This window comes from Mastomys coucha, unplaced genomic scaffold (assembly GCF_008632895.1).
Source record: "Mastomys coucha isolate ucsf_1 unplaced genomic scaffold, UCSF_Mcou_1 pScaffold4, whole genome shotgun sequence".
NCBI classification, from domain to species: domain Eukaryota; kingdom Metazoa; phylum Chordata; class Mammalia; order Rodentia; family Muridae; genus Mastomys; species Mastomys coucha.
Genome location: NW_022196910.1, coordinates 40,522,465 through 40,540,811, shown reverse-complemented (window position 1 = coordinate 40,540,811; position 18,347 = coordinate 40,522,465). Strand labels below are relative to the sequence as shown.

General features: G+C 38.5%; 1 pseudogene; it reads right to left on the bottom strand.

Annotated features, from left to right (window-relative positions):
* Positions 1-7,193: 7,193 nt before the first annotated feature.
* On the bottom strand, positions 7,194-8,104 carry LOC116075976 (annotated as a pseudogene).
* Between the last annotated feature and the right edge of the window lie 10,243 nt (positions 8,105-18,347).

Below are 18,347 nucleotides of genomic sequence, written 5' to 3'. Positions count from 1 at the left end.
TAAGATATCTATTAAAACAGTTGTCTTCTATGATCTTGACTAATGAACCTGGAACTGGATGAAATCAGGATGTAACTGGTATTGAAAGACCCCTGGGGGAGACCCCCACTCAAATCTCAGGAGGACATGCACCCAAGAATCACAAGAGACTGACTTGATGTAATTACAAGAGGTATATTTAATTTTCAGGGTGCCCTGGTTTGGCACCACACCTATCTCATGCAGGAGATAGTAGAGCCGACCCCGAGGCTTGAAAGTTAGGGGTTTATATAGGGAAAAGGTCTGAGGGAACAAAGGGATCAGTGTGGTCATACATGATTGGCTAGTTCAAATATTAACTATTACGTGCAGAACAGAGTAGAAAATTACTAAAGTTGGTGTTAATGTGAGTCAACAAGGCATCTGACCTTAAACCATATCTGAGAGGACCAGATGGTCCATTACTTAGTGTCCGCCAGGCACGTCTTTGCAGGCCCGGGCCTTGGACATGTCCTCGTTTGCCTAGACATGTTTTCCTCTATGTTTATAGTTTTATGTCTTCTTGACCTGCCAGCTCTTATGATCTCTAACAACTTGCTTGCTCCTTCCCAGGCCTATGTGGGCCAGCTTGTGGTGGATTCTTAGACCCATAACTTTTCTTCCTAGTCAGCACAGGTCTAAAGCTCTATTTTTTCCTTTCAGTATCATTAGGATTCCATAAGTGCATTTCTTTTAATCTGTTGGAGAGAGATGTGACATTTAGCCCTTAGCTCCATTTCTCTTCTTTCTAGAACTCTTCAAAACACATCATTGTTGGCCAGATCCTGGTGGCGAACCCGGTTTCTCAAGGCCGCCAACCCCATCTAGTTCCTGTACTTTGTGGCTCTACCCACTCTAAGCCTTTCCTCTGTGTGGAGAGGGAAGAGCCATGCATGACATTTCCTAGTGGGCTTCTCAACCTCTGATCCTCAGCTTTGTAGTTTCCTTAAGACCACACTGTGACAGTTTCCTGCCACATGCCCCCTTCCTCCTACCTACCTGCCTCTGTGACTCATATTTAGCCTTTAACACTATGCAACTTTTGTACTTTGCGTAGCGGAGGAAAGAAACTATTATCTGACACACTGGTGCTATTAATTTTTTGAAATTTATATTTTTTTGTGTGAATGGATTTTGTTTATCATGATTATAGAGTAAGGGAATTGTGTAAATATTCCAGGCCCTCCTAGAGTGGCACTGTCTGCTCATGTCTGCTCAGCTTTCCCTCTTGCTGGTACAGGAACCTGTCTACCTCCTTTCCATCCCTCTCTGAGTCCCGTCTGGTCCCCAGTGTTTTGCTCCACCTCTATCTTGTGTTTGTAGCACTTTCATTGTCTGACAGGAAGCCTGCTTACCTTTACAATCTGACTGAAGAGCGCCCACTTCCCAGCAGCTCTGACCATCTAAGCTACAGCTCCACGAGGGTCTCATGACTGCCCCGAGTAGTAGCCAAACTGACAGGGTAAAGGAATTAGGAAAGTTTGTTGATGGAACCTTCTTACCACATGGGTCAGTTTTGTAAGGGAGCATGTAGTGACTGAACACTTGAGTAGCACAGTGCTACTGATGACAGAGAGGAGGCTCTGTTCAGCCTGTCTCAGTCTCTGTTTGGCATATGGAGATTACCACAAATTCTGGGCTAGGCATCCCTGAGGTTCTGCTCTTGCTCCTCCAAGGCCTTTTCTGCTATTTGCCTCGCCAAAGTCAGTGTTGATTGGCTAGTTCCTCTATTAGGCGCTCACCACCTTAACATTTTGGTCACAGTTGCAAGACCACCAGCATCCTTTGGGTCAACTCCACTCCAGCAGGTTCTAGGCAATGGTGGGTGCAGTGTTTTGGTTTGTCTTCTCCATCTCTGTGGTATATTTTTAAGCAGAATTTTATTTTTAAAAATGAAAGTTATTTACAAGATGATACCTTATTACACTCCTGCGACACAGCCATTGCTTTATTCTATAGTTCCAATAACCTGCATTTTATGTAATAAAATGGACAAAACAGCTACCGTAGAATGCCAGGTGTCACACGGAACAGATTGTTTTACGTTCCCCCACTCCCTGCCCCTATGGAATTTTCTCTTGATTTCAACTGTGGCCCTTGTAAATGTGCCTTCACTTTAGCTGCTTGCCTTAATCTCTATACCCCCCAACTCCCACCACACAGGAGGTTAATAAATTGCAACACTTGGCATTTTTTATGTTTAAAAAGAAAACGGTATTTTATTTATAATAAAATCTGAGTATTCGTAACCCTTGAAAGAAAGAAGAGAGAGAGAGAGAGAGAGAGAGAGAGAGAGGGCGAGCAGCAGCAGCAAAGGGTATGTCGGATAAGAGCTCTTAATAGCAGGCTAGGTGTGAAGCAGAAATGGAACATGTCTTGGATTGTAGACTTCCTGTATCTTCCTTTTTTATTTCAGCCATGTTCCTAACACATTGTACAGTGCTGTCATCTTCAAGGCCATACTTGAGTCAATCAGTCTTCTTCATAAACACCCTCATGGACACACCCAAGTACACTTCATCTCCTAGGTATTTCTCCAAACAAGTTCAACGTCAAGAGTAAGCAACAACCAATATGATTTGTTGAAAACACATACAGTAGTTGCTATGAGCATTTAGCAAATGATAACAGATAAAGCACACAACATCATAGCCAGCAGTATTTTTCCAAGAGAATCTTACTGTTTATATATGCATCTATAATATTATACCAACATGACTCTCAGTGGCTAACTTTAAGTTCCTTGTATTTTAACTCTGCTCTGTATGTAGTAACCAATTTCACAAGTGTGCTTCAATTCTGATTATAGTCTTTATTATCAGATATACTGGTACTCCCCATAAACTGATTACTATTTTATTTTGATTGAGAAACTTGTATTTCAAGAGCATATTTCAGTCCCACATAACATAACTCAGTATGTTAATGTAATGGTAACTCTGAGACACTAAAGTAGTTTAGAATACTTGATAAATTTGATGCAAAAGTGACACTAAGAAACAATACAGATTTTAAAGGTATTACCAATGATATAAACACACTAGATTCAATAGCTCAGGCCTCATTTCATGGAAAATTTAATGATTTAAACAGAGAACTTCATTCTTGGTACCATTATGTGATCTGTAGCCTTCCAGACAAAAATACAGTTATATGAGTTTAGTTGTTGTGTCTTTAGGCAATATAATGGTTAGAAATAAACACACAAAGGTTATGGGATGTGCTCTTACATTTATAATGTAGATTTAAAAACATGACAGAATTCAGAAATCTTGCTGTCATTCTGTTTAAAGAGTACTGGATATGTAATTAGAACTATGGAAAAAGAACTCCTGTAAATATTTTGTCAAAATTACTTCATTGCAATCAATCAAATCACCTGAGTTAACTGATCTATTTGTAGGTGGACAAGTATTAATTTAATACAAATAATGTTCTTATATTTTATTCAGTTCTCTTACAAATAATTATTATTTTATAGAGATATATTGCTTTTATGTAAAAGTTGACAGGGTGTGAAACACATGCTGCAATTGATAGAAAAATAAATACAGGAGTTTCATGTAAAGCTTGTTGAATAGGTATATCATATAGTTTTGTGCTAGATAAAATTATCCTAAGATTATAAAATATTGCAAAAATTATAATAAAATGAAGAGTTCATTTAGAATATATTTAAATTTACTTTGGTGTTTATTTTTCTGTAGAAGTCCCTAAACAGGAATGCATATTTTTGCAATGTTTACGTTTCTTAATTTGACCCTGCTCATTATGCAGAAAATGAAGCATGTGTAGATTTGTGTCTGATTGGCCATGAAGAAATTAAAGAAACTTTCAGCCTCTCAAAATTATTAGGGCTATTAAGACTGAAACAGGATATAGAAAATAAATGATCCCCTTCCAAAGTGATTTTAGGGCATCAGAAAAAGGCATTGGTTTTGTTGGACAGAGAAGATTAACCAAAAAATAAGGTCAAGAGTAAGAGACTGTAGACTCAGATGGAAATGATGGAGGAACTCTGCCCTGCTCCTCATCTGCTCTGTGCATTTTGATCTTAGTTCCTCAATAATTAAAATATCCAAACATTTACAGACAAGTTGTTAAGAACTATCAGAACATTTCTGATAAAGAGACCACAGAGAGCAGAGTAAAGCCACCTGTGACTTATATTGACAAGAAAGAATGCAGGGAACTAATTAGTTTTTCACTCTTGCTTGCCAAAGGCACAGAGATAACTCCTCATCAACTGCCTTGAGATTATTAGAACTTTTTAATTTTACTAAATTTTTTGACAATGGTTACAATTACTATAGTCATCCCAAATTATGCATTATGTTTTTATATATTTATATCATTCATTCAATGCAATATGTTTGTGTTTCAGATCATATCTATAGTGATAGGATCTAGTTCACAGGTTACTTGTGTTGAGTTGATAGCATACTCTGGTAAAATAAGAACAATTTAAAATTTACTAATGAGGTATTTGATCAAACAGTCTACATTCTTCAAGCCATTAGGGAGGAGGTAAACTAATTTGTTAGTGATCATTAGAAGCACATGTGTATGAGACATTAATTAAGCCCAAAGGAAAGAAAATTAGTTTATTTGCAATCTCTCATATGCTACTTAATTATTTGTTGTAATTTTCAATAGAATTTACTGATTGTTTTCTTTGCTTCCCTGTGGTCATTTATTTCATTATCAAAAGGTTTGCATAACACATACTGTCAAGTAAACTGAATACATCATGTTGCCTCTTTCATATAAAATCCATGTGAAATAAGTAGAGAATAATTTGTCTAACAATTTGATTGCTGTTAATGAAAATGATACTTAAGTCTATTTGTTTAAAATCCCTTGACTATTCAGTAAAACATTTAAAACAAATCCTGGGACTTCATATGTCCAAATTTCACACATGTTATTAAGTTTATGTCCAACAAATGAAAGTTATAAGCATATTAGTTTTATTCTGAATTTTGTGAGGCACTCATAATTTCAAGACTCTACTAATGAAAGAGAAGAGAACATATGAATTAGGATTTAAAATTCATTCTTAAGTAGATACTTTTGCTATCAATTTTGTTATTTTCCACACAGCAAAACTAAGATATATCACATATATTATTATATATGTGTTTATGTGGGTGTGGGTGTTTGTGTGGGTGTGTAACACAAACTAATGTGGTACATACATACATTTCAATACAGAATTAAATTTTCATCTTTCAATTTAAAGTTTCTAAAGTTTCTAACAGATTAGTGTAATATTTCTTCTTAGAAAAACAAAAAATATGTAATTTGGAAACTTAAGGAAATTGTATATTAGAAAGTACTTGGAAATGCAAAAAAGACTATCAAGAAAAAAATATAATTTATTTTCTTCACTAGTAGTAGCAATTACTAATATTTAAATAAATGTTTATATTTCAACATCATATGAAATATGCAATATTTTTCATTCATATTGTATTACATTTACTTTTGTATCTCTATTATTCATAAATATTTATATCATTTTATGTTCCTCTGCATCAACATCATTTATTTACATAGAACAAAATTTACATATTAAGACATGATTTTTAATATCTCTTTCATTTGTAATGACATTATGAAAATATTTCTGTAGACACACTTTTTCAAATATTAATATTATATTTTTTATTTTGGAAAAATGTTAAGGTGATATATTAACATCAATGTAGATATTCCATAATGACTGATGTTTGTTTGTTTGATCATTGAATCCATAAAACATACTATTTTGTTTTTCAATATCTCATGGACTAAATCCCCATTATTATCTTCCCATATCTGAATTTTTCTCTTTTCTAAAAAAGCCTAACCCTAATTTATACCCACATTTTCCAAAAATATAATTCTTTGAAGACTGTTTCTTTTTTCTTTTATTGGATATTTTCTTTATTTACACTTCAAATGTTATTCCCTTTCCAAGTCTCCCATTCAGAAACCCCCTATCCCATCCCTGCTCCCCCTGCCTCTATGAGAGTTCTCCCCACCCATCTACCCACTCTCACTTTCCCACCCTGGCATTCCCCTACCCTGGGGCTTCAGACACCCTCAAGGCCAAGGGCCGCTCCTCTCACTGATACCCGACAAGGCCATCCTCTACCACATATGCGCTAGAGCCATGGGTCTCTCCATGTGTTCTCTTTGGTTAGTAGTCCAATCCCCAGGAGCTCTGGGGGTTCTGTCCGGTTAGCACTGTTGCTTCCCCTGTGGGCTGCAAACTTCCTCAGCTCCTTCAGTCTCTTCTCCAACTCCTCCATCTGCGACCCTGCACTCAGTCTCTTTCAGTTGCTAAAAGTCATTACATGAACTAGTATTGACTACTTTGCCTTCATTTTTTTTTGTAGACAAATTAAATCTTTATTAAAATGGCAAAAACCATGATGAAGCATTACAAGACAGGATGCTACCGAAAGAGAAATTAAAAATGGATAAAAATCTTAACAGGTCATTGATTTAGAGTACTAAATGAATTGACTGTGTCAGACTGAGCCTAAGTCTACTGAACGGCGAGCTGTGTTCTAAGTTCATCAATCCACCAAAACTAGAAGAGTTCTGAGTCCAACTTGCTAACCTGAGGTAAAGCCTGGATTCCAGGCAGTGTCCGAGTGTTCAGCAGAAAGAAAGAATGTCAGTTCAAACTCAAGGAAAGGAGCACAGGCTTTTCAGTGCCTAGAAAGGTCTGTGAAGCTGGGGGTGGGGGCTTGGGAGGCTGGGCTACTAGCATGGACAAGGACTGGAGCATGACCCCGGGAACACCAAGCCAATGTGTTGTGGTGGCCTGTGCCTCACTTACATGGGCAGTTCAACACTCAGCTGGCATAAGGGACCTTGTCCCAAAGGGGAGGAAAGTGTCTCTATGATACCCAAGCTCCACTGGCTGATTAAATTCTGAGAAGCGGTCGTTTCTCAAATGATATACATCTTCTAAAGGGCAGGTAGAAGGGTCCACATCAGCGAAAGTTTCAACAGTCTAAGTTCCCCAGTGAGTCTTCTCAGGTTTTCTTCACAATCAGGTCCTGTGTCATTGACTGGAGAGACGCCAGGCTCTGAGGTTGAGTTAGTTTCTCCAGAGTGACAGATGGTTTGGTGCTCACTGAACTCAAGGCCTGCCTCCTGGTCTCTCTGGCCTGCTGTGCTCAGCCCAGGATTCTTCTTGCATCCACAGAAGGGTTGGGAGATGCCAAGACACCTAGTCTTTGCTCCAGTTGGCTGGCCGGGATCTTGTTAGAGGAGAGGATGTGGGCACTGGTCTAGGGTCGGCAGTGAAGGAATAGCCTTGGGGCTGGGTGTATCTTGGCATTCTGGCCTGCACAGTCAAAATGGAATTGACTGTGCGAAGCGCCCAGTGCAGTGCAGCTCCTGCGTGAGACAGTTGCCAAGTGAGGCAGGCGCACTGTGAGACAGTGGGCTCCGTGCTGCTCAAGGGCACACGCAGGAAGGCACCTCCAGGGCCTTACAGGTTGTCCAGGGCCACCTGCAAGGCACCCACGTTGGTGGAGAATCTGGACAAGAGCAGTGAGAATGTTGATAATGAGCTGGCTTCTGAAGGAGGAGGATGTCTGCGCCTCTTGGCAGAGTTGTATGGTGCACCTCGGCTGGCTCCAGAGCGAGTGCTCCTCAGAGTCCTCACAGGAGATCTTGGCTGGAGCCTTAGGTCCTTTACATGCACTTCTGGGTGCCAGAAATTTCTGTGGGCGGATGCCAGCTTGTCCCTTCCTCTCTTTCTTGGACGGAGATGGTCTGTCCCTCCTCTTCTCTTCCATCTTGGCTTCTCTTGTGGGGTCCGCAGAAGGAGACAGTCCAGCTTTGTCCAGTTCGCTTCTGACTGGAGACCTTAGTCTCCCGACTTGGCCAGGTATTCTCTTTGCCCATGGGAGAGGACTTGGAAGTCCTACCAGTGTTACCACCGCTCTCAGAGGGCTGTTTCTCTTCTGCCTTCTGGTCAAGGGTCTGTTTTTTTCTTGGAAGGAGACAGGATGGGCATCTCTAAATTCGTGTGTCCAGGCTTCTCGACTTGTGTTTCACTCATGTCTGCTCCCAGGGCCATACCTCTGCCTCCTTCTTTGAGTGGAACTCACCAGCAAATGGTTCTGATAATAGAGCAGACAGGCTTTAAATAGAACCCTGGAAGCCCCTCCCTCCTCCTGCAGAGCTCTCCCAAAAGCTTCCTCTATGCCCTCGACAGGCCACACCCTCAATTAAAGGAGGGGTGGGGACAGCTAAATTCAATCAAACTCAAGGAAGTATTGAGTAATGTAACCCAATCACAAAAGAGCACATATGGTATGCACTCAACGATAAATGGATATTAGCCCAAAAGTTTTGAATACCCAAGATACAATTCACACACCATATGAAGCTCAAGAAGAAGGAAGACCAAAGTGAGGGTGCTTTGGTCCTTCTTAGAAGGAGAACAAAATACTCACAGGAGCAAATATGGAGATAAAGTGTAGAGCAGAGACAGAAGGAAAGACCATCCAGAGACTGTCTCATCTGAGGATTCATCCCATATACAGACACCAAACCCAAACACTATTGTGGATGCCAACAAGTACTTGCTGACAGGAGCCTGATATAGCTGTCTCCTGAGAGGCTCTGCTAGAGCCTGACATATAAATAGATTCTTACAGCCAACCATTGAACTGATCATGGGGTCCCCAATGAAGAAGTTAAAGGACTGAAGGCGTTTAAGGGGTTTGCAACCCCATAGGAAGAAAAACAATATCAACCAACCAGACACCCAGAGCTCCCAGGGACTAAACCACCAACCAAGGAGTACACATGGAGGGACCTATGGCTCCAGCCTTATATATAGCAGAGGATGGCCTCATCAGGCATCAATGAGAGGAGGGGCCCTTGGTCTCCTGAAGGCTTGATGCCCCAGTGTAGGGAAATTCAAGGGCAGGGAGGAGGAAGTGGGTAGGTGGGTGCTGGCACAATCTCAGAGAAACAGGAGGTAAGGAGATGGGATACAGGGTTTCTGGGAGAGGAGATGGGGAAAGGTGATGACATTTGAAATGTAAATAAATAAAATATCCAATTTTAAAAAGATTGAAAAAAGAACATACTTTGCCATCATAATACCAAACTTAGCTGTTTCAACATATTCCAATTACATTAGCAAACCACCTATCAACAGTAAAGACTGAACATCCATTAGTCTCTTCCTTAATTTCCATGGGTCTATCTTGACTCTCAACAGCTAAAACAGCCATAAATGCATCTCTGTTTATATTGGAGACAGGGTCTTTAATAATATAATTAGTATTTGATAAGTCAGAAGGATATGCTATAATTTACTAGGTTTTAATGTTAAGAAACTTTAATGTTAGGTTAAAAACATAAGGAAAATAGGTATTGGAGTTAGTTCTGTCTTTCTTAACTAGGGAAAGGCATAGCAAGAATGAAGCGATTTAGGTGAGGGGAGAGAGCCTTCACCAAAAGCAAAACCTTCCCAGAGTCTTGACCACGGACATGGCAAGCCCTAGCAGGAGAGGAATTACTGTCAGTCCCCGGACTTTTGTAGTAGTGACACAATTAAATTAAAAGGTGGATACAGCTAGGCACTGGTAGCACATGCCTTTAATCCCAGCACTTGGGAGGCAGAGGCAGGCGGATTTCTGAGTTCGAGGCCAGCTTAGTCTACAGAGTGAGTTCCAGGACATCCAGGGCTACACAGGGAAACCCTGTCTCAAAAAACATAATAAGTAAATAAATAAATAAATGGAGTTAGATATAGAGATGTAGGGTTTTTATTTATTTATTTATTTATTTATTTAAGAAATTCCTGAAAATGTGGCTTGGATCTGAGGAAGGTAACAAGACTACGCTCTGTTTTGTTAGATTCAGTCCAGGAACATGGATGTTACAGGAAATGTTGCTCACATACCAGGTGTATGTGAGGGACAGGAAGCTAGAACTTACATTTGCAATTATATTTTGTTACTTTGTGAAAGGAACAGTTTAGAAGAAATGAAATATCTAGAGCAAATCACTGAATTTGAAACATGAGACATTTTTCAGTAAATGTGACAGGAGAAAAATGGATGAAAAAAAAAGCAATTGATGAATAGAACCTAGAGCTTGAAGAATTTGATTTTTTTTTCAGTTTATCTTACAACATGAACAGAAAACGTGTTCTACAATATAAAAATTAGTCTGATCAACTATTGAATAAAGGCCATGAGTTTAGAACAAAGACTTGATCAGTCATTTCGGCAGAAGCCAGGAGAAAACACTAGATGACATGGCAGAAATACTGTCTTTGGCGAATAAGAACGGTTCAGAAAAATTAAAATAAAATAGAGTGCTTGTGAGTTCACAGGTCATATATGACAAATCATAGTTCTTTTTGGCTGCATGGCAGTCGTTCTGACTCATGAGTCATAGGATGAGTCTTTCTGCTCTACTAGTGGATCGCATTATTACAGGATGTTATATGAGTGTGGCTAATGCCCAGCAGAGCTATCCAATCAGGTCACCTCCTCTGGAGAGTCCAGAGGTCTACAAGGCAAGATATCATGACAGATACAATTATTTTTTAATGTTCAAAATGGGACTTGCCATACTAGGTTTTGGACTCTCCTTGGTCCCATTGAGGTCCTTTCTTTTCTTCTTCTTTCTGCCTTCTTTTCTCCTTTATTTCCTCTGTTCCTTGCTCTTTTTTCTCATTGTCTTATGCTCTCTTCATTTGTCCCTCACTTACTAGGGGAAATTAGATTATCCCAACATTGTATTTCTGAAGTACATACCTGGTATGATGTCACTTTTTCAATTGGAGAATTTGTTTTAGAAAAAGATAAATGTTTTGACCCTCAACAGATAACTGATTAGGCAATATTACATGATCCTGGCTTCACAACTTAGAGTTTATAGCATGATGAAATAAGAATTGGGGTTTTCGGGGCTGGAGAGATGACCCAGAGGTTAAATTCAGGTGTGGTTCCTACAGGGGACCTTAATTCAGTCCCCTGAAATGACAGCAGCAGACAACTGCTTGCAACTACTACTCTGGGGAGTTCTGACTCCCTCTGGCCTCCATCATAACACAGACATGTGTCATGTAATTAACACACACACAAACACACACAGATATAATAATATACAAGTAATTTTTAAAAGATTTGGGGTTGTTGAAATGAAATAAACTATCTTGATATGTGATAAGAATATGATTTTGAAAGGGAATCAGAAATAACAATACTGTGGTAAGATTTGGTCCTGTTAAAATTCCTTCTTATGACTATTGAACAGAGTTTTATACATTTCACATAATGTCTGTGTGTTGGAGGTGGGAGAACTAAAGGTATTTGTATTTATAAAAAAAGAAATGATAGCAGAACTTCTTTTCTTTTCTGCCAAGAAGGAAAGAAAAAGATGACTATAAATGTGTCACTTAACAACAGCATTATTTTCTGGAAAATATGTCCTTCATCAATTGCATAATTTTGCAAAGTATTACAAAGTAGGTTTACACAAACCAAATAACCAGAGCCTGCTGTGTTTCTGAGTTTCATGTTATCTTGTCATCCTTAATATACATCAACATTTTCTATTAGTTCTGTCTTCTGGTGATCCTTGGGAAAAGCAATCACAGTTTTATTTCCTGAATTATGTTAATTAAAATTATTAAAAAGGAAAACACTTATATATGAATGATATATGCATAACCAAACCATAAAAAGGACTGATTTTACATTATGTACATTCCTAAGATATTACAAAATAGCGTTATTAGTCTGTTTAAAAATAGCACTTCTTGCCGGGCAGTGGTGGCGCATGTCTTTAATCCTAGCACTTGGGAGGCAGAGGCAGGCGGATTTCTGAGTTCCAGGACAGCCAGGGCTATATAGAGAAACCCTGTCTCGAAAAACCAAAAAAAAAAAAAAAAAAAAAAAAAAAAAAAAAAAAAAAAAAAAAATAGCACTTCTTGTAGCTGGAATATGACCTCGTAGGTCGAAGTTTGGTTTCAAAATCTTGACTAGCTGATTATGTCCATAGATCCCACAGTGGAAGGATAAAACCAATTCCTCAAAATTATCTTCTAACCTCCACATGCAAACCTTGGCACATGTGACCATAATCACACATTTTCATTATACACAAACACACGTAATACTATTGCTGCTACTGCTGCTACTTGCTACTGCTGCTGCTGCTATTGCTGCTGCTGCTGCTACTGCTACTGCTGCTGCTGCTGCTGCTGCTATTGCTGCTACTGCTGCTGCTGCTGCTGCTATTGCTGCTACTGCTACTGCTGCTGCTGCTACTGTTACTGCTACTGCTACTGCTGCTGCTGCTGCTGCTATTGCTGCTACCGCTGCTGCTATTGCTGCTGCTGCTGCTATTTCTGCTGCTGCTGCTACTGCTGCTGCTGCTATTGCAGCTACTGTTACTGCTACTACTACTGCTGCTGCTGCTGCTGCTATTGCTGCTACCGCTGCTGCTATTGCTGCTGCTGCCGCTATTTCTGCTGCTACTGCTGCTGCTGTTGTTGCTGCTGCTCCTCATAAAAATAATAGTAAGAATATATAAAAAAGTAAAATATACAAAAGCATTTATCATTATATATTGATTGTAAATAAAATGCATGTGGTTCTGACAAATTGAAATGTGATTCTATAAAATAAGATTCTAATTAATGCTACTTATTAACTCCAGAACTACCCTACGAAAACATGGGAGATGGAGTCAGCGTGTACAGAACTTTTCTCCATTTTTATTTCACATGAGTCAAATAATTCATTTAAAACTCCACTAGAAGAAGTAAAACATCTTTGGCCCTAAGGAAAAATATACTCAGACCTCACTTTGTAAGTGGGAACTCCCAGAAGAAAATATAAACCACATGGATATAGGTGCAATCAACCATACTAAAGATAAATCTAATTAAAAGCATTTAACCATATAAGAAAATAATTAACATGAATTAGCAATTTCAATATGCAAAACAATTTCTTAAAAAGGAGAGCACCTACATAATTGTTGAAAGAAGAATGCTTACTTTTGGGCTGGAGAGATGGCTCAGTGGTTAAGAGCACCAACTGTTCTTCCAAAGGTCCTGAGTTCAAATCCCAGCAACCACATGGTGGCTCACAACCATCCATAAAGAGATCTGACTCCCTCTTCTGGAGCTACAATGTACTTACATATAATAAATAAACCTTAAAAAATTGAAAAAAAAAAGAATGCTTACTTTTAATAATTGCATTCAGGTTTATCATTTTATTCTTTTACGCTTTGAAGTTTTCATGTATGCCCTGAAGTTTGTTTTCTTTATTACCATGTCAATTTGACAACCTCCTAAGTATATGCTTTTAATGCTGTGGTTACAATGTTTGTTTCCTAATATTGTCATCATCACCATGGTTCTCCTATAATTTCGATACATTATAAGTAGCCTCTCATGATTTAGAATATATGCAAATTCTATACACATTCTCCTGAATCAGCACATTTTTTTTTTCATTTTTCGAGACAGGGTTTCTCTGTATAGCCCTGACTGTCCTGGAACTCACTCTGTAGACCAGGCTGGCCTCAAACTCAGAAATCCACCTGCCTCTGCCTCCCAAGTGCTGGGATTAAAGGCATGTGCCACCACTGCCAGGCCTCTCCCTTTTTCTTTACATAACACACATAGCTTCGACATTCATTTATTTGTAAATAAATAACAAGCTAATCTATGTTTTGTTGCTTTAATGTGAATGGATATGAAGAATAGTTTGAATATCCTCCCAAATGGGCAACAGCAAATGGGAACAGATACAGAGACACACATCCAGACACTAAAAAGAGAAGGAAAGGCCTTTGTACACACTACTCTAAATGGGCTGTTTCCACCAAACTGCACCCTTCAGAGCTCAGAGAATGCCATAATAGAGGAAACATGAAGAGTACCAGGGAATGGAGAACATCACAAAACCCATAGGAAGTCAGAGACTGAGGCAATGTGCACTGACTCTGTGGGTCTGCATGAGATCCTCTGCATATATGCTGTAGTTTTCAGTATAGCGTTTCATGGTAGTCTCGAGTGTGTAAATGGGAAGGTCGCTGACTTTGTGCCTTCTCTTGGGATCTTTTCCTTCCATTGGTTTGTCTTTTCTAATTGCAATGTGATGGAGTTTTTTATTTTTAAATCTTATGTTGTGTTATCTCTTTGATGTCTGTATTTTTGTTTTAAATGATACACAAAGGGCGTGGATCTATATGGGAATGGAGATGTGGAAGAATTGAGAGGAGCAGAGGGAGTATAATCAGTATGTATTGTATGAAAAAAGGAGACTATTTTTAATTTAAAAACAGAGAGAAAAAAGAGTTATTTGAATGAGAGAAGTCTAGAATTTTTTCTCAGATCTAAAGGTGTAACTAATATATGTAAAATTTTGGGATCACTTCTCTCTTTGAATCTACTTGTGTGTACTTTTCTATTACTTTTTTTGGCTTAAATTTTCCATTAATATTCTATAGAAATATTTAAAATGTCATTGTCTCTATTTGGTAAGAAAGCCCACATTTCTAATGCTTCTACCATGCTCATGAGATTAAATTAATCATTTCCATTAATGTGCTAATTACCAATGATTTATTAAAAAGGAAGGTAAAATTTCTGAATTCTAGACCATGCAGTTATTTGAAAAGATACTTACCAGAATATCTATGTTAATCATGATCATACTGCATGCCTCCATTTGCCACCACTATCCCTTGAGAATAATAAACTTAAATGGAAGTGAAGATTTATAGTGGAGGAGAGACCTTCAATAGTCCAAAGTTGCAGCCCCAGAATACAGAAGAGCTATCTAAGTTCCTAGTTGCTTAAGAACCTAAGTTCCTAAGTTGAAAATTGTTTGCCATGCATGTTTTCTTTAATTTTTCTGATGAAAATTAATTTCAAGATATGATCCCCATTTATATTACCCTGATAACACTAAAAACCACAAAGATTGAGGTAAAACAAAATTAAGACCAAATTAGAAAATATATAACACATCAAAAATGTAAACCATATATAATTTTTTCACCTTTTGAATTTTTTATTAGATATTTTCTTTCTTTTCATTACAAATTTTATCCCCTTTCCCCATTTCCCCTCTGGACCCCCCAATTCCATCACCCTTCTCCCTGCTTACTAACCCATACACTCTTGCTCCCCTGTCCTGAGATTACTCTACATTGGAGCATCAAGCCTTCAGAAGACCAAATGTCTCTTCTTTCATTGATGTCCCACAAGGCCATTCTCTGCTACATTTGAAGATGGAGCCATGAGTCCATCCTTGTGTACACTTTGGTTAGTGGTTTAGTCCCTGGGAGCTCTGAGGGTATTGGTTAGTTCATATTGTTGTTCCTCCTGTGGGGCTGCAAACCCCTTCAGCTCCTTGGGGCATTTGTTTAGCTCCTTCATTGGTGGTCCTGTGCTCAGTTTAATGGATGGCTGTGAGCATCCAATTCTGTACTTGTCAGGCACTTTCAGAGTCTCTCAGCAGACAGCTATATCAGGATCCTTCAGCAAGCACTTGTTGGCATCGACAATAGTGTCTGGGTTTGATGACTGTATATTGGATGGATCCACAGGTGGGACAGTGAATGGATGGCCTTTCCTTCAGTTTCTGCTCCAAACTTTGTCCCTGTAACTCCTTCCATGGGTATTTTGATTCCCCTTCTAAGAAGGACTGAAGCATCCACACTGTGGTCTTCCTTCTTATTGAGCTTCAAGTTATCTGTGAATTGAGATTTTGGGCTCATATCCACTTATCAGGGAGTGCAAACCATGTACATTCTTTTGTGATTGGGCTACCTCACTCAGGATAATTTCTAGTTCCATCCATTTGCTTAAGAATTTCATGAATTCATTGTTTTTAATACCTGAGTAGTACTCCATTGTGTAAATGTACCACATTTTTTGTATCCATCTCTCTTTTGAAAGACATTTGTGTTCTTTCCAGGCTGCTATGAACATAGTGGAGCATGTGTCCTTATTATATGTTGGAGCATTTTCTGGGTATATGCCCAGGAGTGGTATAGCTAGATCCTCAGGTAGTACTATGTCCAATTTTTTAAGGAACCACCCAACTGATTTCTAGAGTAGTTGTACTATCTTGCAATCCCACCAGCAATGCAGGAATATGCCTCTTTCTCCGCATTCACACCAGCACCTGCTGTCACCTGAGGTTTTGATCTTAGCCATTCTAAGTGGTGTGAGATAAAATCTCAGGGTTGTTTTGATTTGCATTTCCCTGATGACTAAGGATGTTGAACATTTCTTTAGGTGCTTCTCAGCCATTCAATATTCCTCAGCTGTGAATTCTTTGTTTATCTCTGTACCCCATTTTTAATAGGGTTATTTGGTTCTCTGGAGTCTAACTTCTTGAGTTCTTTATACATATTGGATATAAACCTTATATTGGATGTAGGATTGGTAAAGATATTTTCCCAATCTGTTGATTTCCTTTTTGTCCTATTGACAGTGTCCTTAGCCTTACAGAAGCTTTGCAATTTTATGAGGTCCCATTTTACAGTTGGTGATCTTAGACCATAAGCTAATGGTTTTCTGTTCTGGAAATTTTCCTGTTCAGGAAATTTTCCCCTGTGTCCATGTTCTCAAGGCTCTTTCCCACTTTCTTTTCTATTAGTTTCGGCGTATCTTGTTTTATGTGGAGGTCCTTGATCCACTTGGACTTGAGTTTTGGACAAGGAGATAGGAATGGGTTGATTTGCATTCTTCTACACGCTAATCACCAGTTGATCTAGCACCATTTGTTGAAAATGCTGTCGTTTTTTCCACTGGATGGTTTTAGCTCCTTTGTCAAAGATCAAGTAACCATAGGTGTGTGGGTTCATTTCTGGGTCCTCAATTCTATTCCATTGATCTGCTTGTCTGTTACTGTACCAATACCATGCATTTTTTTTTATCACAATTGCTCTGTAGTACAGCTTGAGGTCAGGGATGGTGATTCCATCAGAAGTTCTTTCATCGTGGAGAAAATTTTCAATATCCTAGGTTTTTTGTTATTCCAGATGAATTTGCAAATTCCTCTTTCTAACTATGAAGAATTGAGTTGGAATTTTGATGGGGATTGCATTGAATCTGTAGATTGCTTTCAGCAAGATGGCCACTTTTACTATATTAATACTGCCAATCCATGAGTATGGGAGATCTTTCCATCTTCTGAGATTTTCTTCTATTTCTTTCTTCAGAGACTTGCAGTAGTTAGAGTCACACCAAGCTATTTTATATTATTTGTGACTATTGTGAAAGGTTTTGTTTCCCTAATTTCCTTCTCAGCCTGTTTATCCTTTGTGTAGAGGAAGGCCACTGATTTGTTTGAGTTAATTTTATATCTAGCCACTTTGCTGAAGTTGTTTATCATCTTGTAGAGTTCTCTGGTGCAATTTTTGGGGTCACTTTAGTATACTATCATATCATCTGCAAATAGTGATATTTTGAGTTCTTCCTTTCCAATTTGTATTCCCTTGACTAGCTTTTGTTTTATAATTGTTCTGGCTAGGACTTTGAGTACTATATTGAGTAGGTAGGGAGAGAGTGGGCAACCTTGTCTAGTCCCTGTTTTCATTAAATTCTAAAAAGTTTTTAGTTTCTTATTTCTTTCTTGACCAAGTTATCATTGAGTACAGTGTTCTTCAGTTTCCATGTGTATGTGGGTGTTCTATTATTTTTGTTGTTACTGAAGACCAGCCTTAGTCCATAATGATCTGATAGGATGCATGGAATTATCTCAATCTTCTTGTGACTGCTGAGGCCTGTTTTGTGACCAATTATATGGTCAATTTTAGAGAAGATAACATGAGATGCTGAGAAGAAGGTATATTCTTTTGATTTAGGATAAAATGGTCTATAGATATCTGTTACATCCATTTGGTTCATAACTTCTGTGAGTTTCACCATGTCTCTGTTTAGTTTCTGTATCCATGATCTGTCCATTGCAGAGAGTGGGGTGTTGAAGTCTCCCACTATTATTGTGTGAGGTACAATGTGTGTTTTGGACTTTAGCAAAATTTCTTTTATAAATGTGGGTGCCCTTGTATTTGGAGCATAGATGTTCAGAATTGAGAGTTCATCTTGCTAGATTTTACCTTTGTTGAGTATGAAGTGTCCCTCCTCATCTTTTTTGATCACTTTAGGTTGAAAGTCGATTTTATTCAATATTAAAATGGCTACTCCAGCTTGTTTCTTGAGACCATTGGCTTGCAAAATTATTTTCTAGCTTTTTATTCTGAGGTAGTGTCTGCTTTTGTCATTGAGGTGGGTTTCCTGTATGCCACAAAATGTTGGG